Here is a 24,465-nt window from a genome sequence, read left to right on the forward strand (position 1 = left end):
TATCAGTGTTATTCACTGCTTGTAATAAAGAAATAATGTAAAGAAATTTTCAAAAAAAAAATTTGCAAGATTTGAAAATCTGTTCCAATGACTTTCGATTAAAAGAAAGATAAGATTATAATAAAATTTATGGCATGCATTTTAAAACTTATTGATGAATAAAAAAAGTCCAAACTAACTTTCAACTGGTTTCATAATCCAATTATTATTTTTTAAAACAAACTTAGATTGATGTTTTTTATAAAGTTGTTATTAACAAATTTCATACAAGTAAAATCACGCATGAACTATTACAAAGAAAAGAAAATACAACTAAACATGAAGTATAAGGAACAAGAATGCAACTAGCTAGAGAAAGTGCAAGTAACTTCCCTAGCATGAAAGTATCTAGAAGAAATAATTTTTACTTACAACAGATGTAGTTCCACTAGTAACTTGCAGATCTTGTAGTTGAATAGAACTTGGGCAGCGGGATACTAAATTTCCAATAATTCTTTACAGTAGCTCCATTCAGTATAGTAGTACATGTTACATCCTGTTAAATACAAAATTACATTTAAATAAGAAAATTCGTATATAATTTAATAAAAATTAAAATATCCGTTAAAAATGCATTTAAGCATTCAAAAAAACATTTACACATTTCTATTTAGAAGTAGCAAACAGAGTTTATGGTCAGAAAAGTTTTTTCACTGACTTTTCCAATCGAATTTGCCTACAAATCCAGGACTTATTTATTTATTTTTGAAAATATTCAATAAAATTTTTATTTGATAAAACTGCAAATTAAAATTATAATTGCAAATCCAAGTAAGCAAATGTTTTTTTTTTCATTTTAAAAAAAGCAGAAGATTTTAATTTCGTCAATTATGATTAAGAATAATGAAGTATCAGAAATATAAATATAACTGAAAGAAAACACAAGACTAATGGAATTTACTATGCAACAGTTAAAAAAAATTATAAGTACAAATTTTTGCAAAAGAAATACTAAAAATATGTACATAATCTGTATATTATCAATGTTAAATCTTATTTAATCAATGTAAGAACATTCTCCAAAAACACAATAAGCAAATAAACCCCCATACATAAGCATCGATTAAAATATTAATAATGGGAAAGATAAGCATCAATGAGATTCAGAAACTTAATTGAGCATTACTTAATTAAAAAAAAACATTTTTAACTCTAAATATTATATTATCCTGAAAAAAAAATTTAGGAAATGTGTGAAAAATCCATATTTATCCACAGAAGTTAATCCACAGAAGAGAAGGGAAAAATAAGTATAAAATTGCAACATGTTAAGATTTTCTATTAAAAAAATATCATTAATAAGATTGATAAATAGCTAGAAAAATATAAATTATGATGGCAAAATTGTGAAATTAATAAAAAAAATTGAAAAAAAAACAACAGAAAATAACTTCTTTAATATCATAAAACTTACACAAATATAAGTCAATTAAAGATCTTCATTTAATTGAAGTTAAGCTAAATTATATTAAATTAAATAAAACCAAATTATAATATACTAAAGATTTATTATAAAAAACTAAAGATTTATTATAAAAGACTAAAATCACCAAATTAACTAATATAAAACAAAATTAGTAATTAAAAAAGCAATATATTTTATATCTAATTAAAAGCAAAAAATAAAATGACAAAATACAAGGAAACTTTATTAATCAAATTAAATAAAAACAACACTTAAAATTTACCAAATGGAAATGATAATTAAAAAAAACTAAATATAACATAAATATTACAATCCAGTACAAGTATATAATACAAGTATATAATCTAGTATATAATAAAATTAACTGAATTTTTAAAAAAAACTTCACCTTAAAATTCATGAATAAGTATTAATTTATTGAGAATGAATTTCATGATGAACAAAGAAAAAAACTAAAATTATAGTGGAATCTGAAATGTATCACCTGTAAAAAGAAAATGCTGCAATCTGCTTTTAGTAATAATTGTCTGCTTTTAGTAATAATTAATTTTACGCTTATAATATATAAACAATCTTTTACTTTTATTTCTTTACAAAATTAAATGATTTTTAAAGAAACCAGAGGTGACTCCACATCAGGCAAAACTTGCAAATGATACTGCCCCTCTCAGAAATTGAAATTTATTTAGCTAAAAAATATTGCTTCTTTAAAAGATATCGAATAAGCATAGCAGCTAACAGAAAACGTTTTGTTCTTAATAATTAAAGTCTCATATGAAATTATAAAGCAATTTGTCATAAAATATCAAGGAGAACAAAAATTGAGAAATAAAAATGGATGAAAAGAAAAACCTAACACATAGATACTCTAAGGGGAGAAATAGGCAGTTCCTTAACAACACTACAGAATTTAACTGACAACACTCCAGAAACATGTAAGAATAATAGAAGAATCTTACAGGATACACCTAATGGTAAAGAAATCTAAATCACAAATTAGTAATTTTAAAAACTGTAAAAAATGCTAAATTAGAAAACTAGTAAATTGTTAAGGAACCTAATCAAGTTTTCTCCTTTTTTGATTTACATGATTTCAAAAAAAGCACAATTTTTTAAAGCAGAGTTTTATGTAGATTTGCTCAAAAAGTTATTTTTAGAATGAATACTTTTAGGAAAAGGAATGTTTTTCTGTCCTGTCACAATAAGAAGTTAACAATGATTTGAAATTGTAAATTTAACTTATAAATTACAATTTTGTCTGTCAAATTAAAATTTAAATCAATTTAGGTCGATTGCCGAACCAAAAACAAAGAATCCCTAAAAAGAGAATGGATGTGTAATTTATTTGTTCAAAAAGATGACATAATAACAGAGATATACATAGATTACGTATCAAGAGAGAATGTATAAATAACAGAGATAATAACAAAAAGCAAAGCTGCATTTATCCCACATCCTGTAAACTCTGTTATAAAAGGTTTATTTCTTTTATGTACCTAGTTAATTTTCATTGTATTGTATTATTAACAATAGACTGACATATTTAAGAATTACTACCCATAAAAATATTTGTCTAATAAGTCTAAATAAAAAAATGGAAATAATGCAAAAAATTATTACTGACATTTTAAAAATAAGTATAGTACAGTAAAAATCCAAAGCTTGCTAAAAATATTTTATGTTTAAATTCTTTTATCTCTTAAATATCAGATTCCACCCTAAGATTTTGATAGTTTCACTCAGCTTACACAACTTTGTTTCTTGAAGAATCTATACATAAAGACTTACTACCTGAAGGTTTTCATCCAGTTTGGCCCATGACGTAAAATAATAAAACATTGAAAAAGGAGATGATTTAATTCAAATTATTAAAATTTTCAACTTAAACTGTAAGTTAAATTACTTCAATTAAAAAATATTATTTGAATCATGAAACGATATCAAATATTTAAAATGATTATAATAATTTTGCTTTTAATGATTGTGAAAAGAGTTAATAAAAATAAAATTTTTCTAAATCAATTAATTTTCATTAAAAATAATTTTTATTTTCATTTAATATTTTAAATTTTCATGAATTTTCATAAAAACTTTTTTTTATGGACCTGATACAATCTATACTTTTTTATTTTTTGCAGAAGGCAAAGTATTCAAAGTTCAAATGTTTTTCATTCCAAAATATTGTGCATTTAATAATCTAGAAATATTATAGAAATATAAACATAGTTTAAGATAGATTTGTTTATAAATTTTAAGGTGAATTACTTACAATATTAAATAAAGATTACATTGGGGAAAAAATTTTTTGTTACGCTTATACAGAAACTTGATCATGCCTAACTCATGGGTGGAAATTTCAAATCAGAAATTAGCTTTGTTCCTAAACCTACAGATTGTCTTTGAAATGATATTTTTGTCGAAACGTACAAGTTTTTAAAATGTCATGTATAACAGGGGTTCACATAAATGTTGTGACAAACTTCTAGGGGAGTTGGGCTTATCATCTGAATCAAACTTGCAAACATGCATGGAAATATTGTCATATGTGGCTATTATGACCTATTCAGAAGCACAGTAAGAAGCAGTTCATAATACTAAACTGCATAGTATGTCAAAAAATCCCGGCATAAGTCGTTAAGCAAGTTTAATACAGATGATGTGCCTTTATTCCCCTAGAAAATTGTCACAACATTTATGCAATCCTCGGTTATAGGTAATGTTTTTAAACTTCCATATTTTAACAAAAAATACACTATAAAATATTATTTGAAAAAACCATAGCTTGGAGGAAGAAATTAATTGCAGATTTGAAATCAGCGTCGTAAAATTGTTTTTGTTAAAATATCTTATTCATTGGAAAGCAAAACAAAATAATAATAATTGTTTTCCAGTGCTATTTAAATTATAATTGATTGATGTAAAACCTTAATTTATTTGTCCCACTTAAACAGATAATTTTTTGTTTTTTACGAATTTCTCAATTTTAGAGCATACTATTATTATTAGCAGATTAAATTAGTGTAGCACTTTTTAAATTATATTATGATTAATAAAATATATAATTCCTACTGTGCAATTCTTTCTATTGCTTGCAATAAGTGAGTAACATGGCTGTGCAATTTTATACTTCATTAGATAGCAATTAGTATATTTCAGGAAACGCAATTTATAATTTTAAAAACATCTGTTTCTTGCTATATAGAATATAATCAAGTTTAGAAAAAACAATAAAAAGTATATATTAAATATATGTGTAGATATGTGATACAAAGTTAACCTTTTATTATTTTTTGTTTGGTTAAAAAAAACAGTTTTGGGTCTTAAAAAGTCCATCATGTGGATTCAAGAGTACTTGAATTTTTTTTTTTTTTTGTCCTTTAGTATTCTTTTGACTTTTTTTCAAATTTAAATTAAAGTCAGATTATGGACAAAACTTTTTTAAACTTTATATTTAACACTCAATATTCTTAAACCTCCGCTCTCAACAACTGAATTCCAACCTCTTAACAGCCAAGATTATGATTAAATTTTAAAAATAAACTTAATCAAAAATTTTATCTTATTTTGCACAAAACACAATTTAAAGAGAAAAAAAATTAAAATAGTTTTAGAATATTAGAGAAGAAAACATATTTTCTTGCATATCAAAATTTGGTAATCTGAATTTCAAAATATTTACACACATTTAAAAAATTTTAGGACCTGAAAACTAAAATTAAATCAATTGACACATACTTTCTATAACAAACAAGACTACAGCAACTCATAATATTTTAAAGGTTACATCCCTATTAAACATTTACGTACTTGCCAAGTCTCCTATTTATTAATGAAGACTCTCTCCTGTTTACCTGTATATTACAAATTTCTCTGTATTTGTTGAAGAAATACTTTTTAAAAAAAAAAATTGATGATGATTATCTGCTGATGGAGAAAAGACTTCTCTTATTCCTCAACAGATAATACTATTGCTAGTACTGCATCTTGTTAAGTGTTAATAGTTATAAGTAAGTATAAATAATGGTTTAAAAAATCTTTAGGTTAAGATTTATATACATATTTCTTACTTTGCTAAATGGAAGTGCTTACATTATTTCTAATTTTGATTTCTTTTTTTGACTTATGTGATAATTTATAATGGATCAAACTTTACAAGCAGCCTAAGAAATGTTGCTAGTAAAATCTGTGTAATTTTTTCTCTAATGTTGGCCGATATGCATTTATAATTATGGGGGATGGAATTTGAACAATCGAATTAACTTTGTCAGGTTTTTTATTTATTTATTTTTTTAAATAAAAATGTTAAGCTTGTTGAAATATATTACAATTTATTCTTTTGGTCAGTTAAATAAAAAAAATTAAACTTTGAAAGAAGCTAATTTGAAAAAATAATGAATAAATGGTAGTACAAATAATTTCAAAAATGTTATAGCTGAAATGAAATAAAATATAAATGAAAAATGAATATCTCATATAAAACAAACCTTGATTTAAACAGATCATTGTCTCTTCATTGATCTTTATCTCTCCATTGATTCATTGATGCTGCATCTAACACACACGAAAAACTAGAATTCTTTAAGTTTGGAAGGAATACTCTGATAACAAATGATGGTGAAAAATCAGAAATTGGCAGCATTCCTCTCAAATTGTTTGATTTGAAACAGTAGCAGCAGCTAGTAGGTAAACAAGTATACCTAAGAGCAGGTACAGAAGAACTATGACAGCACCTACATAAGAAAAAACAGGAAATATTAAAAATAAAAAAAAGTAAAACTATAAAAACACTGCATTTTTTTAATAAATAATGAAAAAAAACTTTTAAATTTAATAAACTTTTGACTTTTTTGAAATTAATAAAAAATAGATTTAGAAAAGGTTATCATTTCGCAGCCCAAACTCTATCTGGACTGCATAGCGTATGAGCAAATATTTCTTCAGAAATTACAATATCACCAAGGAATTGAAAATAAAATTAGCATCAAGGATAAAATTAAATAGAAGCTTTGCAAAATCTTTCTAATGAGATGAATACATCAATATTTATAAAAAGCTAAATCTTAAAAACATTTAATATAATCGTAAATTGAACTATTTTTTTTCCTAAAAGATAGTTTGTTATTTTTGTAAATATAGAAAAAAGTAAAAAAAAAATAAATAAACATATCCAAAAAAATCTTTGCTATAAAATTTAAACTAGACTGATAAATTATTAATTTTTCATATTATAAGCAAAACCTATAATAAATTGATATATATTCTTGCAAAAGTTTGTTCCCATGAAAAAGCAATTAGGGGCCGTTCAAAAAGTATGTACATCCCGAAGAGGGGGAGGGGATTAGCTATATTGTTCGGTTTTGTACAATGGGGAGGGGGGAGGTATTATACAAAGTATGTACATTATAAGCATACACCAAATTTAAATTTGACTTATTCCTATTATGTTGATCAGATAAGATTGTTTTATTTATTGATTCAAAGATAAAGTTGGGTGTTAATGTTTAAATAATTTAAATGAATAAATTATTCTAAATAAATATTTAATTTTATTTAAAACACGATTATTTTAATTTTTATGAAAAAGGAGGGGGGGGGGCTAATAAAATGTACCTACTCTTGGGGGGGGGGGAGTAAGACCTTATGTAGATTAAGAAAGTTTTCCATTACTAAATAATCAGAGGACTATTTAACAGAATTGAAAGTAACAAATTTTAAGAATCTTGTTTGTTCTAAATCATTACATTCTGCATCAATTTAATTTGTACACAACTTTTACACATATCTAACAAGTAACTAAAGGATTTGTTAAATGAAAGATATTTTAATCTTAAATTACAGATAGAGTCAAAATATATAATTTTTTATACATGGGAGAAAAATTTATTGTATTCATTGACAATATACATTAAACTATTTAGTATGAATATTCATCTTATTAACATAAAAAATCTATCTTTAAAAATTAACTTGTAACTGTAAGAATGGATTTTAACTGCTGCAAAATGAAACGGGGTAGGAAACAAACAGATTCAAAAAACATATAGTTTAGTTGCATATAGTATAGTTTATATTATTACAAAAATGTCACATATATATATATATATATATATATATATATATATATATATATATATATATATATATATATATATATTTTCTAACTAAAATATTGAGCTGAAGTGATGATAATTGTAACGATCAGTTTTGATGAAGCTATTAGCTGTTTGCAGCTTATAGCTCGCTTATAATGATCTGAAGTTCACTTTTATTTTAAACACTTGTGCGGAAGAAATTTTTTAAGCTTGTAGCTTACTTGTCTGCAAAGGCTTGTCTGCAAAACATTATAGAGAGTTAGATGTAATCATGGAAAAGTGGGATTAAACAAATGCTTGTGTACAAAAAGCTAATTTTACATTATTGCATTGAAAAGATATATATATATATTTTATATTTTTTTTCTAATATGCAAGTGCAATTTTTTTTAAATAATATAATGCATTCAAGTTGAACTGTAAGAAATTGTATTGACAGTTACAGTAGTAACTCTATTTAATATATAAAAATATAGTTTTTATTTAGTATATAAAGTTGTTATATCATTAATTAATAAAGTATATAATTAAATTAGTTATAAATTAAAATAGTATATAAAGTTGTTTATATCGGGGATATTTCAGTATCGTGATCTGTGGCAGAGTAATCCCCAAGTCCTGGAAACTTCCAGGCAGTGGCCCGTGAAAAACTAAAAAGAAACGTCACAGAAAGGGACCAACTCGAAAGTTATAACTCGCAGCCACCCATAAACATCTACATGTTTTTTTTTTTTTAAATTTGAAATTTTTAAAATCTATTTGGCACTTTAGCAATTGTAGTTGGCGCTACAGATCAGGATACGAAAATATCCCCTTTTATATCAATTCTTTGATTCAAGTATTCGTAGCCAAAGTGTACATATTATTAGAAACTTTAATTTTGCGTAGTCAATTAGCTACTTCTTACCTTAAAATAGGAAAAGTTTCGCTATTTTTTTAATTTTCTGTTATTACCCTTCTCTTTACACTTAGTCCTGATTATTGGATTTTCAAGCATGTTCCATAATTCAATAAGGGGCCGTTCAAAAAGTACATACACCCCAAAAGGGTGAGGGGATTTGCTATTTTGTATGATGGGGAGGGGGGAAGTTTTATACAAAGTACGTACATTATAAGCATACACCAAATTTAAATTTGACTTTTTCCTACACATGTATTATACATATGTTTGTTCTTGTAATTTTTTTCGCACGGCGACCACTTGTTAGAATGAGTAAACCAGTTCTCAAAAAAAGTTGTCTCTCAAAAAATAAAAAAGAATAAAAAATTAAAGGGTTAGAGCAATATAATGTACGTACTCTAGGGGGGGGGGGGTAAGGCCTTATGTACGGTAATGTACGAAAAAGGGGGATGGGGTTAAAATTTCTCCATTTTTGTGTACGTACTTTTTGAACGGCCCCTAAGCAGGTTCCTAGGAAATTGATACTCTTATACAAAAAGATATTTTAGTATTAAAAAAAGCACTGATAAACATATTTTTTTAAATAATTTTTAAAAAAACATACACATACCTTTTAAAGTAAATTTGATTTTTATTGAATAATAAATAACTTTTGAAGGATTAAAATTTAACATAGATTTAATGGTGTTTAAGAAAGAGCATTTTTTGTGCTTAAAATAAAACACCAAATTTTTTGTTATCTTGGTGAAACTGTGCAATCATAATTTTAAAATGTTACTACTAAAAGTTAGACAAAAAAAGGTTTCATTAGTAAGAATTCAGTTAAACTTGTAACCAAAGAATAATAAAGCAAAAATGTCAGAAAGATGACCCAAGCAATTTAATTGATGGCTAATGGATATTTTTTTAAATAATTAATTCAATTATTCTTAACGAAAAGTTTCATTGCAAGTAGCAATTCATCAAAAAAAGTGGAAAAATTCAAATTTCAAAACATAATAAAAATATCCTAGAGACTACAAAAATTAAATGAATGGTGGCTAATGATAATTTTTTAATAATTTATTTAAGTTTTAATATTGTTAGTAACATGGTAACAATGAGAGCCAACATCGATAGGACTCTGTTCCAATCTGCATAAAATGCAAAACGAAAATGAGCAGCATCTGTCTCTGCTTTAGCTATCCCTCACTTGCGATTTTAAACACCAAATTTTGCTGCAGCTCATAAAAAATAGAAGCTGCTTTCGACGGAACACTGTCTTGAGAAACTGGTATTATTTAGCCTTTTGCCCCAGATGTCCTAAAGAAGTGCTCATGCCTTACAAACCCTCATGGATGTTTAAGATGAGCAGGAATTGTGTAATTTGCTCTTCTAGCTATTTGCTTTTCCTGTTTTCAATTTTTTGCTTTGTTCTTAACTTCGTGGAATTTTGGAATATATTTTTTCTGTTATTGTTTTTTTCATTTCAGTTAATTGTTAAATAAATTAGGGTAATTCTCCATTTTGCCGGAGCAGGCGATAAAGTCACTAATTGAAACTTAATGAGTGCAAGTAAATTCAACTGTTTTTTTATTATTTATAAGTGACTTTAAAAAAACAAATAATAGATAAATTAGCCAAAATGAAAAAGTACCTAGATTAATTTAAAGTTATTTCCGTCCTTTGCTCCATATTCTTCCAAATCACATGTTTAGTGTTTGTGCAAATCTTAGTTATCATAGCCTAGTTTACTTCTGTATTGTAATGACAAGATTAAACTGGTCAGGTAGAAACATAGTATTGAGACTAGCATATACCATTTCATGAAATATGACTTAATATACTAACATTTATATGTATTTTTGTTGTATCTGTAGGCAGGATATGTCAGTAGATAAATGTATGTAGATTGAATTGACTCTTTGGTTGTGACTTAAAGTCTTTGAACATATAGTGAAGTCAATTAATTAGGTACAAAAGGTATTAACACTTAAATTTATTATAAATATGAAAGTAAGCAGCTACATTTAGGATGATTCTGGCAGATTTTAATTTCAACTATTAAGTGGTAGATAAAATTTAAAAAAAATAAAATAAAAAAGCTTAATAGTACTTGAAACTAATTTATTAGAAAATTATATCTTTATTATAATTTCTTAACTTTAATTTCTTGATATTTCTTAATGACCCCTTATTTTAATAGTTTTTTTTTTTTTTAACTTTACGACTAATATTTTTTTCTATGAACAAACTTGATTGTTTATAAATTAAATTTAAATCTCTGTTTTCACAATTTCCATAAAATTTTAGAAGTAGACCATGAATTCTTTTTATGTGAATTACTGGTATGCAATAAATTGTTTTGCATGAAATTTCTAGCTGTTATATTGGATAACTATTAAATGTGCTCCTAAACTGGTTGTCTGAGTTATGGTTCTTTATGGCTGTACTTAAGGGGTCATGTCTACTTAGGGTCCGATCAAAATTTCTTTTGAAAAATATAGTTTTTGTTAATAAGTTTTTTGAAAATTTTTTTATTTAATTAAAACAGCAACTTTGTATGAATTATTTGTATGTATTATTTGCTGAATTCAAAAATTCTACAATTACAAAAATTAAAATTTTTGAACAGCAATAAAAAATACAGCTTATTAAAAAAATAATAATATTGCTTTAATATATAAATTATAACCTGATAACAGATAGCCTGATATAATTTAGTAAATATAGCAGATTTGATGTTATATATTTGCTGAAAATATTTTATTTTTGGCTTACATTCCTTGTTTTTATGTACTAGTACTTTTTGAACATGGAAAGGCTGTCATTTTAAATTAAAATTACTTATAATGGTTTTTAATTTTTGAGGTAATTTTGGGTTGCTAATAATTTTCATACTTTGAACTTTTCTTTTAACAATCAATTGAAATAATCATTGATGATATTTAACATAACTTTCAAGACATCTAAAAATGTATAGTAACAATTTGAACACATAGGTGAACTTATTTATTGCAGAAAATGAATAAAGAGTGTATTTAAAACTATTTTATTTCAAAAAGGCAACTTAAATCTCTACCATTTTTCTTTATTCATAAAATGCAAAAGATTTGTAGACTTTCAATCTTACCTTATTATATAGAATCTGTTGCAATAATTATGTTTTAACTATATTAAAGCATTGACAATATTAAATCTATGTAGAAGGGTAAGTTTTGACTCTTGCTTAATTATAACGTTTTGTAACATTTAAATTCAAGGTTAACACAGATCATTATACTAAAAAAATAATAACGAATAGATTAGTTGAGATATGTACGCTTACTCAATAAAGATCTAAGTCTGTGTCAAGGCTTTTTAAATAGAGGTATTTTTATTTTTTGAAATAATATGGCTTGTAATTTTCTCATCATTCTGTCCATTCATTTTTACTTTAAGATTTAAAAAAAAAATATATTTTAATAAAAAGAATTGTCCACAATCAAGAAATAATTTTGCTCCTTACATAAGCTTTCTTTCTTGTACATTGTACAGTTTTGTGCATTTTTTTAAGAAAGTAATCACTCATGTATAATTTAAAAGTATGTTTGACACTCAAAATTTTTCAATTTCAGTTTTGAGCTGCTCCTCTTAATAATACTACATCTGATGCCATAAAATTGACTCTCCTTTTTATACTCAAAGCATTCTCTGATGTTCAAGTTGGTATTGAGCAGAGGTAAATTTTTACATAAATTTGTTTAAAATAGAGAAAATATTTAATATTGTTTTGTCTTGTATTATGATTTATCTTAGACTAAAAATATAAAAGGATATTTTATTGTAAATGATAGTTTTTTACCAATACCTTAGTTTTCTTTTAATTATCTTTTGTAATTTTATATTTATCATTTCTATGTAATTTGCTAATAATATTTTATTTTGTTATTAAATTAAGTTATCAAAACAAATTACTTGTTTGTAATTTGCTTTGAGGAAGCAGAATAGTATCTTCTGAATGGTGATGTTAATAATGAAAAAAGAAAAAAAAAATGTGGATTATGTTACAGTTTGGGTAAAACACCTCAAACAACAATTTTGTGGTTATGCATCAGTTGATAAAAATATTGAAACTTGCTGGATCAAAAAGTAGTTGCAATATAATACCAATGAAGAGTGAACACAAACAATTAGAGCAAACATTTTCAGAAGGCCTGAAAATCTTTAAACCAATCAGGAGCTTTTTATATTCACAGGAATTTTCAGAAAATGAACTACAATCTGTAACAGCTCTTGAAAATTTATTGTTTGCCTAAAGAAAACCAAAATTTCCAAATGCAGTGAAACTTCCTGCTATGGACACTTCTTCAAAACAGACGCCTCTCAATATGGACATATTTTTAATTCCCAGGGAATCTTCTATGAAGAAACCGTTATGTACATACTCCACAAAGTGGACACTCCCATAACCGGACGCGGACAGTCATTTTGGCCCTGAAATGTTATTTCTATCTCCTCAAAACGGAGACTACTTTTTCTAAATTTGAAAAAAAAGGAGAAAAAAAACTTTCTGCTTTAAATTGCAAGGAAAAAAGCGCAACTTTTCACCATTTTTAAAGCATGTAAATTTTTTTTGCCTTATCCATAACTAAAAATATTGTTAAACTATTTCACTACGGAAGAAGCAATTTTTCTCCTGTCACTTTGCCTTACCTTTGTAAAGAAAGGAGAGAAAATGATACTGCTGTTGTGAAATAATTTGGACAGCGAGATCTTTTGATCTTTTCATCTGGACCACACAAGTTAGGAGACCCCTCAAGTTGAAATAACATCTTGAACACTCTCAATGCTTCTTCCCCATTGAAAATTTCTTTAATTTTCTTATCAATTTGAAGACTGTATTTAACCGAGCTGGGGTAAAAAAGAGAACAGAAGTATAATCTTTGAGTTGTTCATATAAACGAAACATTTATTCAGACAATTGATAGCTGTTCAATTGTGAATAATCAACTCCATAGGTCCTCATGCCTTACAGGTAGGCATAGCTTTTTTCCTCTGTGAATCATGTGAGGTTTACTTTCAAAAAAGTATTAACCACGTTCCCTATCAAATGATAGGTAGGTGTAAGAGGATGTAAACCTAATAATTGAAAACAACTGAGGATTGAAAGCTCCTATTCAGTATCATATGTTTAACTGAAGTATCTATGCTAATAGGGAAATTATATTCATTTATCTGTAACTACATCTGGAATTATATATTCTCCCTCAAACCAGACTCAACATTCTTTTCTTTTTGAGACTTGCAGAGATCTTTGAGGTCTCCAACTCCAAACTTTGTATCTACAGACTGCCTGTTTTTACAAGCTTTCTGAGAAATGCCACTGCTGGATTTAACTTGGTGCAGCCTGTCCGGAAATTAGACTTCCACCAGACTCAGTTGTATCCTATTGCTCTGGCCACTATACACGAGTGATACCCTTGCCAGGAATGGCTGCAGGTTTTTACTGATGGATCCTCCACTTTTTCAACTGGTAAAGCTGGAGCGAGTGCTTATTCCAAATATTTCAGCCTTAGAGAACCTCTTGACACTTGGGCAGATAATTTTGATGGAAAAATGTTTGCAATCCTTATGGCTATTACAGCTATTGGTGAACCATCTGAACAAAACATTGTTATCTTTGTCGATTCTCAGGCTGCAATTCAGACCATTTCTGAATATAATTTATACCGCTCTGAACTTGAATTTGAGTGTAAACAACGCATCAGATCTCTCCTTTGTTCTGAAAGAGATGTAGTCCTCCAGTGGATCCCTGGCCATTGTGGCATCTGCGGAAATGAACGGGCTAACATGTTGGCTAGAGAGGCTTCAGCATTGCATTAACCCTCTCACTCAGTTCCTCTTAGAAATGCAAGGTGGCATCTTAAGAGCAAATTCAGACACAGAACAATATCTGCTCTTGAGGACTTAGCTGATGGAAAATCCTGGGCTAGCCTTCTTCATGGCCAGCAGCGCTCTCGTCTTTCCCTCCTTCCCAGGATCGAGGGAGTTGCTTGCCTTAGAATAATTACTGGACATGACTACTTGCAGGCTCATTATTATTAATTAATTTCATTAATTCCTGTGAGGACTTTCGTGCTCTCTCACCTTCTGGAGCTACTTCACTGTTATATTGTACTGCAAGACGCCTTATGTCTGAGGACGATGGCGGGCGTAATTTTAAAAAAAAAACAACATCTGGAATTATGTTTTTATATCAAACTTCTTTATATATTCTTTTTTATCTTTCTTAAAGTTTAAAAAAATATCCTTATAGATAGTTATTGTAGATTATTTAATTATTTCTACATCTTCCAAAATATTTTTTAAATAATTTACGGTGTTAAACTTTGTTATTATGGTACCCCTCCCATAAATGAACAATCTCGGTCCCAAGAATGTCCGCATAACGGAGGTTTTACTGTATTGTAAATATGTTGATGCACTTATTTATCCTTTACTTCGTGCCGTAAATATTTTTGCATAAATATTTCGAATAATTTTTTTAATTAAATGTTTTATATGTATTACGAATGTATTAATTTTCATGAATTTCGAAAATATTCTAGGTTAACTCTCATTCGTCATTTTCCTGCACCATTGATTTGTTATGAATAGTCCCTTAAAAAAAGGATCAAATTGTAGATCGTTTGAATTGTAGCTTATAAAAATTACTATATTAAATGAATTTCAAATTTTTCTTATAAATTATAACTTAATAACAGAGGTTTCTAAAACCTTTTAGCTGCCACCTCACTGTGTATTTTAAGAAAAACTTGATTCTATTTTATGCTTAAAACTCTGATCTTGACTGTTATTTTTTATTATGTAATCAGTGTTTAAGGAGAAAAAATCTAAAATCAAGACAAACTTTATGGTTTTTGCTTATAGGTTTTTATTGTTTTTACACTTTTACTAAAATCGTGAATGTAATAAAAGCTTTCCTATACTTGTTACTCTATAATATTTAAAATATAGAACAGAAATTTTTCTGAAAGAGGTTAAAATTTCATTATTTTACTGGTAATTCACTAGTTAGTTTTTTATACACATAGCTGAATGTATCAACAGGTTATATAAAAATCTTTTAACCTAACTTCTTTTATATAAAAAGTTTCTTTTTTCTCCCTTGAAACCATTTTTTGATGTTAAATTGTCTCCATGCATATTTTTATGTAGTTTTTAGTTCATAGTTATCAGAAATAGAATGCTAATTTTGAGTATTTGTCATTGTTCTCAATTGTTTTCTTTTTATTTAGCGATGGAAACATAAGGATTCGAACCCGCAACTGCTGCTCCTTCATCATTTTTGTATACCTGCTGTTTCAGCTATGTGAAAAGTAATTTTTTTTTTTCTTCTGCTAAATGAAATATGCTGTCAGTAATGAAAAAGAAGTCAGTAATGAGAAAGTTTCTTTGTATTTCTTTTAACTTTTAATCAATATTATTACTTTCATACCAAAAATTTTATTAAAAATGTTACACATTATCTTTAGTTTCTCAAACTGAAAGTATACCTGATTCATGAGAAAATGTCACATTTATTAGTAATAAATATGATTTATGAATTTTTTTTCCAAATAGTAAATATTGTGTTAAAAATTTTGATTTTCATGAAATACACTTTGAGACACTCTTTAAATATGTTTCATGAAATAACTAGTTTTTCTCTTGATTCAAACCATAAAAAATATCACTGTTCCCTTCAGTATTTTTTATTATTTGTTAAATAAATTCTTTCAAAATAAATTTCGACCTTGCTGAAATGTTTATTAGTTGACCCTTTTAAACATTGATATCTGAATAATTTTAAATAATATTCTTTTTGATTAACTTATTACTTATTAACTAAATTTTATTTTACCTGTTGAAAAATTTTTCATATTTCACTTTAATTATTTTTTCTAAGGAAAATTATTAACCTTATTGATTTATTATTTTTAAGCTTTTTTGTTGTTGTTAATTTACGTCGCACTAGAGCTGCACAATGGGCTATTGGTGACGGTCTGGGAAACATCCCGGAGGATGATCTGAAGACATGCCATCACAATTTTGATCCTCTGCAGAGGGGATGACACCCTTGCTTCTGTACTTTTTTTAGCATTTTAAAAATAGGAATTTTAAAAAAATAATGGATCTTTCTTATGTAGATTAATAGATCTTTCTCTTATTATAGCCTGTTGCAGTCCAAGGCTCTCTCCTTAAGTTTTTTTTATTTGGAATGATCTACTGTTACAGTTTTCCAATGGTTGATCCCAATTTTATGTGACATTTTCTTAACTGTATCAAGCCACCTCATGTTTGGTTTACCCGTTTGCCATTTTTTTTATCTTTGGGATTAAATCATTGTAGCTGTAGATATGTCCAACTTATCTTAATTGATATACCTTTTTAGTTTTCACAATATTTGGTTACTTTACTCCAGGCATTACTTTTTTGACAGTGCCAAATATTTTTCATTCAAATATTTTCTTTTCTCTCTGAACTTGTTTTCCTTTGTTTTGATCGTAGTCCAAAATGTGCTTCCACACATAATTATTTGTTTTACTAAACTTTTATATTTATAAGTCTTTAATTTATGCTTACGTGTTTTAATTTAAAGTGATTTCTTAATCCGTATTAACATTTGTTTGCTATATTTAATCAATTATTCTAATATTTAAGCTGTTATACTGAGTCTTTAATAACTCTTTTCAATGACATGGAATCTCACTCGTATAGATATTCGTATGAGTTTTACTTTACCTAGTTTTACCTTGCTTTTAAATCTATTAAGAGTCATCTTTGTAAGATTTATCTAGTTACGTGTGTATTTCTAAATCGAGTATTGCATGATATAATTTTGTTCTTTCTATGCCATCATATGCTGTCTTAAAGTAAAAAAATATATGGTATGTATAAATATTAATTTCGTTTCTTTTTCCCAGATTTGTATGATTGTGTGCATCTGGTCTTGATATTTCTTTTTCTAATCCGCATTGATAATTTTTGATGACTTTTGCAATGTATGGTAATAGTCTTTTGTATAAAATGTTTGGTAGAATCTTAAATGCTTTGTTTAAAGGGGTGATTACTCTGTAGTTGTTACACTCTTAAATTTGTCTCTTTTTTTTATGTCTTGAACACATGGCCCTATAATCCCATTCAATGGGCATTTATTTCAGTGTCTTGACACAGACTTTAATTGTTTGTGTTCTATATATAAACAAACATAATTTTTAGTTTTTTACTCTCCAATGATAATGGAAGAGCTGTAACTGTTATGATAACAGAACCACATATGAAATGAAAACCGCTTAAATATTAAATTTATCTTTTTTCTATAAAACAATTTATTTTTGAGGACAATTTAAATTTTTTTTTATAAAACACTTGCATCACATTCATTATTTCAAATGTGTCGTAGAAATGTGTCCTAGATTTAATTTGAAGTGTTCACCATGGTTGAGCAACAAATTTTGCATAAAATTTTATTTTTAAGAAATTCTTGTTTGTCTAACTCTTAATGAGGGTAAAATATACCTACCAGATCTAGTATTAAAACTAGTTTATTGTTTCTCATTATTATTTTCTGGATAATGAATCCTGGCTATCATAGATTATCGTATATCGCATCTCAATGTTGCAATTTTCATCTCATTGGTTTTAAAATAAGTAGAAAGAACTTTATGGGTTTCCTTTGGTGTAAATTGAATTGTTTGCTCATGGAAATGCACTGTTCTGTTAATGCATATGGAAAACAATTCAGATACCTGAGCACATTCATGTATAATATACATAGATCTTTCTCTTTTGTTGCACTAAATTCCTTCTTTCTCTATCCAAAATGATAGCAACTATTGTAATCAATAACAAAGCTACATAGTCAGTTTTTAATGGTTTACATTTTGTAATTAATAGAGGATTGAAGTTATTTTCATATCAAGACAATGGACTTATTTTATGACCATTGCATCAAAGAATTTTTTAAACCATATATAAAAACCAGTGCTTTAAAGTTGCTTTTAAATTACATTTACAGTTTTCTTTCGAAATGAAATCAATATTACTTATTCTGTTAGTCTTTATATTATGTAATCAATTATTCTTTTACTCAAAAGAAAAATAATGATTGAGAATAATATAAAAATTTATTTGAAAAATTTATTTTACAAGAACTAAACTATAAAAAATATGTATATTTATTTCTTTTAAAAATAATTTTGATTTTAAATCATGAAATCTAATTTCATTGCAAATATCATGTTAGTGCTATGCAAAGAATAATATTTAGCTGTTTTTATTAATTTGCTTATTGCTATTGTGTTTAACTTAAAATTTGATTATAAATATCTTTCCCCTTTACTTTGATTTGTTACCTACTTGAAAGATGTTATGATTTATATACTTTTTGCTGTAATTGTTTAAAAATAACAAGTAATCATTTTTTTAAAAATTGGATTTTGAAAGCTTTAAACATCCTCTTTGCTATATTCTATGAATTCAAGTTTTGTTATGTGTGCTTTGGGCACAGTAAAAAATATGATGCACAATTCATAAAAAACACCAAGGTACTTTTGTTTATAATTGAAATAAAATGATATAACTGAAATGTGTGTATGCCTTGGACATAATGTTCTGACTGGGCACACAATCCATAAAGGCCAGTAAAGGTTTATTTGAAGTTTTGTTCTATAAATTATTGAATTATATTTGAAATATTACATTACCACAACACCCGACCATGTAGTGAGGAACAGAAAAATGTCAAGTTCTTTATCAGAACCAAACTGGTCACCAACACTAATTACAAATATTTATGATTCCTTGATTTTATAAAATTTGTATTACATAAATGATTTACTCAATTATTTAAATATTACTTCTCAAAGTTTATTTTTCCTTGAAATTATTTAAAAAAAATCATTAATATATGATTGTAAAGTTATAACTCTCTAATAATCAGTTTTATCCTTACCATTAAAAGATAAAATTAGTGGCACAGTAGTGACACGTTTGCAAGTGACAATAAGATATGGAAAAATAATATTTTGACTTGATATAGTTATGTTCTAGAAACATATAATGTGTTTTTTTTCCTTTAAAAAATATCCTTAGAAGATTATTAAAGGTAAAATAAAAATAATTTATGACATTACAATAAAAAAAAGCAAGATGGGAACTGTAGTGAATTAATTTCTATGTGATTTAATATGTGGCTTTTTAATATTCAATTCGATAACACAGAATAAACTAGGACATCGCTTTTCTAATGATTAATGGGGACAGCAGTAATGTGCAATACAAGTAATTTTACTTTTAAGCTGATTTGGGTTCAAAATTCTTGAATCTATAGTCAAAAATTTGCAGTGTTTCACTTGTACAGAAAGAATAATGGAATCATACAATCATTCATTCCTATGTGATTTAATATGCGGGTTTTTAGTGTTCAATCTGATAATATTAATTCTAGCAGACGAAAACAAAAGATAAACTAGGGCAGCACTTTTCTAATGACTTATACAAATGTGAAAAGTTTATTAAAAGCTGCAATAAACATTTCTAGAAAACTTAACATTTAGCAACCAAAGTTTTCACAATAATTAACATATTTAGTGCTTAGTTGGAAATTTACTTTAATTATCTGACTCTAAGTTTGGGAAACAGAAGTGAAACTTTACTCAATGAAATGTAATACCTTTTAAATATGCAATTGAAAGAAAAATATGAAAACTTTTTTATGAGGAAAAGAGATTAAATAAAATAAAAAGGCACCAATCAAAACACTTTGAAAAAGTGTTAATGAAAAAAGCCCATTTTTCCCTTTAAAAATTCACATATCATTAAAATATAATTAAGAAATTCATGTGCTTTTACATTCTTGCAATAAATTCTTATGGTCATATGGTCTATAAGTGAAAAACATTATTATATGATCCCTCCTAAATGCAAATTACATAATTATAAAAACAAAATTTTTCATTTAATGAAGCTTCAAGCCTCAGATTTCTTTTTCCTTCATATTACTTAAAAAATTCCTTGTGTTAACTTATCAGAACTGAATCCTTAGTTATATATTGAGTGTATATAAAATTATTGAATCTAAGTTTAGAAAATGTGCAACTCTTCTAACTGAATTTTGTATAATGTCTTGATTTCAGTTAGCCTTAAAAAATTGAAAAATAGCTTTGAAAAGTCTCTTGAAAAGCCTATATAATGTGGCCTAAAAATATAAATTCTGTAATTCAAGAAATATTACAAATATATAGAAATAGTAATACTTATAATTTTAGTTTTATTTACTGAGTATTATTATTTTATTTCTTTAAAATCTATTTTGATTTTTGAACTAAAAGGGGGATTTAAGTAACTCCTCTCACAAAATTGTATTTGCTTATTTTTCAGCAAATACAGGAAGTAAAATTATGTCATTATATCTAAGTTTTAATTTAAATAAAATATTGTGTGAATGAATAACCTCTTTTTTTTAAATTATTTTATTTAAAAAAATATAATATAATTATAATATTAAATTAAATTTCTTAATATTTTATTAACTGTAAATATGAATTTTATATACCTTTTTTTGCATTATATATTGTATCATATTGCATTCTCTAACTAACAATTACAAATTTGTTACTATTGTATAGCATCATCATTTAATCACAAAGTGATGCAGAACAAAATTTTTGCCATAATATTATGTTAAAAATGTTTATACTAGCTTTATATCCTCTGACAAACCTTCTTTACTAATTAATGAAACTAAATTATTTTAAAATAATTTAGGTATCTAAAGGTAAAGTTCTGGTAGAAGTATTTGGGATTAATCTGCATTATTTTTATAATTATTTAAATACCTATTAAATGTTTGTTAGGAAACAATTAGATACTTTTATTTTAAAATCAACTCTATCAAAGGTTTTATTATTTTAAGATAAATACAGTTTCTTAAATATCCAATTTCTTTTCCCCTATGTTTTGTCAGACATAGCTTCTAGAACTTTTAACTTTGTTTTTTAATGTTTGTAACAATGTAAGATTTTAACTTGATTTTGATGCTCAATCAATAGCATTAGTTAGATGCTCCATCAATTCAAAATTCTACCCTTGTTGAAAATTCAAGATTCTGCCCTTGTGTGAATTACAACTCCAAATCTTATGACTTTTAAAGTTTAAAAAGTAAGACCTTTAAACTTGATTTTTATTTAAATATTTCATTAAAAATCTTATTTTAAGGCAACAAATAAGTTAAATTGAATTTTAGTTAAGCTCTATGAAAGAAAGAATTTATAGTACATATCCTTATTTTACTGAGAAAATTGTTTTTGTGAATTATTTTCATTTCATGGATGTTTGTTCCCCCATATAAATAATCTTACACCCTGGTTACAAGTTCATTTATTTCAACCGACTGTTGTTCATAATTGAATTTTTTTTTTTGTATGGCCTTAAGCTTTCAAAATTTACAGGTATTGCCAATTTTTTGATCATTTAAAATTGTTATTATTGTTATCGTATTAAGAGCTAATTTCAAACCAATCTAAATTATAATCAAAATTTAAGTTTATTTCTATACTGTGACCTATCACTATACTGTCTCAAAACCTGGTGAGCATTTTCGGTTTATGATGTGAATTTTTACGCATACTATGGCTCATTTGTAAACTGATTGTTACAACTGCATTTTGCCTCTCAAATTCTTTCCCATTTTTATTCTTACTCAGGTATCACAACACCAGAATACTGCATTGATCTCTCTTTCTTTCTCCTGTTATTTATTTATTTATTAATTATTATTTTTTGTGGCAGATATTATCTATAGCTTTGTGATTTTTTTCCCTATTTTGAGTATGTAATAGTTAAATTTGACTCAGTATGGCCAATTTAGATTATTATGCATTAAATTTCATCACAAACCAAGTGTCAAGTGGTTTTGGGGACTATCTTGTTTAATACAGCAGAGTTCAACTGTTTTTAATTCTCCTTTGTCATCATTTCTGTGATCAATATTACAGTTTTAGAAAGTTAACATGTAAAATAACTATACATTTTAGCTAATTTTTCACAGAATATTTTTACAATTTGTTTCAATTTGTACAAATGCATTATGATAACATTTTTGACAAAAAATTAATTATTTTTTTAAGCTTCATGATAAAATCCATCTATAAATGTCTTCATTTATATTATCTGAAATTTACAACAATGGCTCAGTGGTCAAACGAATTGAGCTATAATTATGAAGAACTGGGTTTGGAACTTGGTGACAACTTGAGGCCCACACACAGCTGCTGATCGATTGTTCGAAGATTGTGTGGGATTGTAATGCAAAATTGTGTGTCATGCTTACACCACATTATGCTTTTGGTCATAAAATTAAACTCCACCACCCATTGACCCATAATAGGTTGTTGCAGAAATTCTTTAATTTAACAATAAAGTGTAGGGCATCTATTGTAGAATTTTTATTTATTACTTTGATTTTTGATTTCGTCATTAATTTGACATATATGTGTTTCTTAATTTCAAATATTGATTTTTCAAATGAAAAAAAAAACTGTTTGTTATTGCTCAAAAATATTTTAATGCTAATATTATTTATTTTTTTTTTTTTTCATTTTCAGTTCTGTTATGAAGGTTCATTGAAATGGAGCTGTAAAGAATCTGTTACATAAAATTTAAAAAATGTCATAAGGAATACTGAAATCTGAGTTTACAAGGAACAGTTTTTAAAATAAAGTTTACATTTATAGTATGATTTACTTTTCATATGTTTGCATTTTAAAGGAACTGTAATATAATGTAATAAAAATAAACTGGGAAATTAATTACTCTTCAAGTTTATTTTTTTACAATGTTTGAAAACATATAAAAAAAAATTTTTTTACCCTTTGCATATGAATATTTAATATGGTATTCTATATTTATAAAACTTTATTATTCTGTACCGTTATGTTAACTTCTATGTTAACCTTTGTATATTCAGATAAACTCAATGTTAAATTATAATTTATAAGATATACGTGTTCATGTCTGGAATTGAGTGCGTATGCGATTTATAAATAAAAAATGTTCCTGAAAACTTTTTACAGAGCCTGGAAATTTTTTACAGAGATTTATACCTAATGTTTTTTACTTTTATTTGTTTTTCTTTCCTTTTAAGAATTAATTTTATAATATTTTCTTTTTCAGTGCAGGCTTTTATCAATGTTTGAAATTTGTCATCGATTTTATTATATGTAAATATAATAATAATTAATTTAATGTGTTGCATGTGATTTTTGCATCAGGTTGAAGATGAGAAAGTTACAAGTTTCCAGCTAATTAGCTTAAATTGTTTTTAAATTTTACTTGGATTATAAATGAAGTAAAAACTTTTCCTCTTATTATACCAAAAAAAATATATCTTCCAAATCTGATTCAAGATTTTTCTGGTAGTTTTAACTAAATTTATACCTATTTGTTTTTGCTAATAAAATTTTTTGTTAAAATGTAAGAAAAAATGCATTAAAATTTATATTGAAAACATTTATATAGATTACATATCATAATTTTTTTCTTTTATTTATTTATTTTGTTAAATTTATTGCATACTGTATTTTAAAAATGTTGTACATAGAATATTGCTTGATTGCATAAAACTTCGTAAAAACAAATTATTTTTAATAGAAATTCATAGCTTACTCTTTTTTTCCCCCTTCATATTTAATGGAATAATATTATTTCTTTTTTTACAAAAAATACTTTATGATATTTGGTATTTTTATTTGGAAGTAACTGTGGAATATGTAAAAATACGAAATATTTAATAAAATAATATTAATTAGCACCGTCGTTCCTTATAAATAAATATCTTTTTGAACAATTATATAATTGAAGATTCCATTTTTGTAAATTATTTACATTATATTGTTATGTTCAAAATCAAGTTTTTTGATAAGTCTATTTGAGAACAAAATGTTATATAAATGGTCAATAGATAGCGCAAATGTATAGTAAAGACTACATTGTTCAAGTTCACC

At 26.1% G+C, this 24,465-nt stretch overlaps 2 long non-coding RNA genes across 20 annotated transcripts in view; one reads left to right on the forward strand and one right to left on the reverse strand.

Moving 5' to 3' along the window:
• The window catches only part of LOC147801977 (uncharacterized), a 53,000-nt gene extending 45,293 nt beyond the window's left edge, over nucleotides 1-7,707 (reverse strand). For 7 of the 14 annotated variants that reach the window (XR_015430143.1, XR_015430140.1, XR_015430139.1 and 4 more), the window contains exons 1-3: nucleotides 7,080-7,518; nucleotides 5,950-6,195; nucleotides 412-535 (exon numbers count right to left, since the gene is read on the reverse strand). This is a non-coding gene — a long non-coding RNA (uncharacterized LOC147801977). The other 7 variants (XR_015430147.1, XR_015430149.1, XR_015430145.1 and 4 more) reach the window with 7 other exon arrangements.
• Nucleotides 7,708-7,804: 97 nt separating this feature from the next.
• Nucleotides 7,805-23,525, forward strand: LOC147801979 (uncharacterized). 6 transcript variants are annotated; one of them, XR_015430173.1, is made up of 5 exons: nucleotides 7,836-7,858; nucleotides 10,318-10,420; nucleotides 12,055-12,158; nucleotides 15,718-15,798; nucleotides 23,068-23,525. It is a non-coding gene; the product is annotated as an uncharacterized LOC147801979 (long non-coding RNA). The 6 variants fall into 6 exon arrangements; XR_015430172.1 differs by having other exon boundaries at nucleotides 7,849-7,976; XR_015430170.1 differs by having other exon boundaries at nucleotides 7,805-7,858; nucleotides 10,318-12,158.
• Nucleotides 23,526-24,465: the final 940 nt, after the last annotated feature.

The sequence above is a fragment of the Parasteatoda tepidariorum genome, chromosome 11, assembly GCF_982258835.1.
Source record: "Parasteatoda tepidariorum strain Cologne lab strain chromosome 11, Ptep-v5.0, whole genome shotgun sequence".
NCBI classification, from domain to species: Eukaryota; Metazoa; Arthropoda; class Arachnida; order Araneae; family Theridiidae; genus Parasteatoda; species Parasteatoda tepidariorum.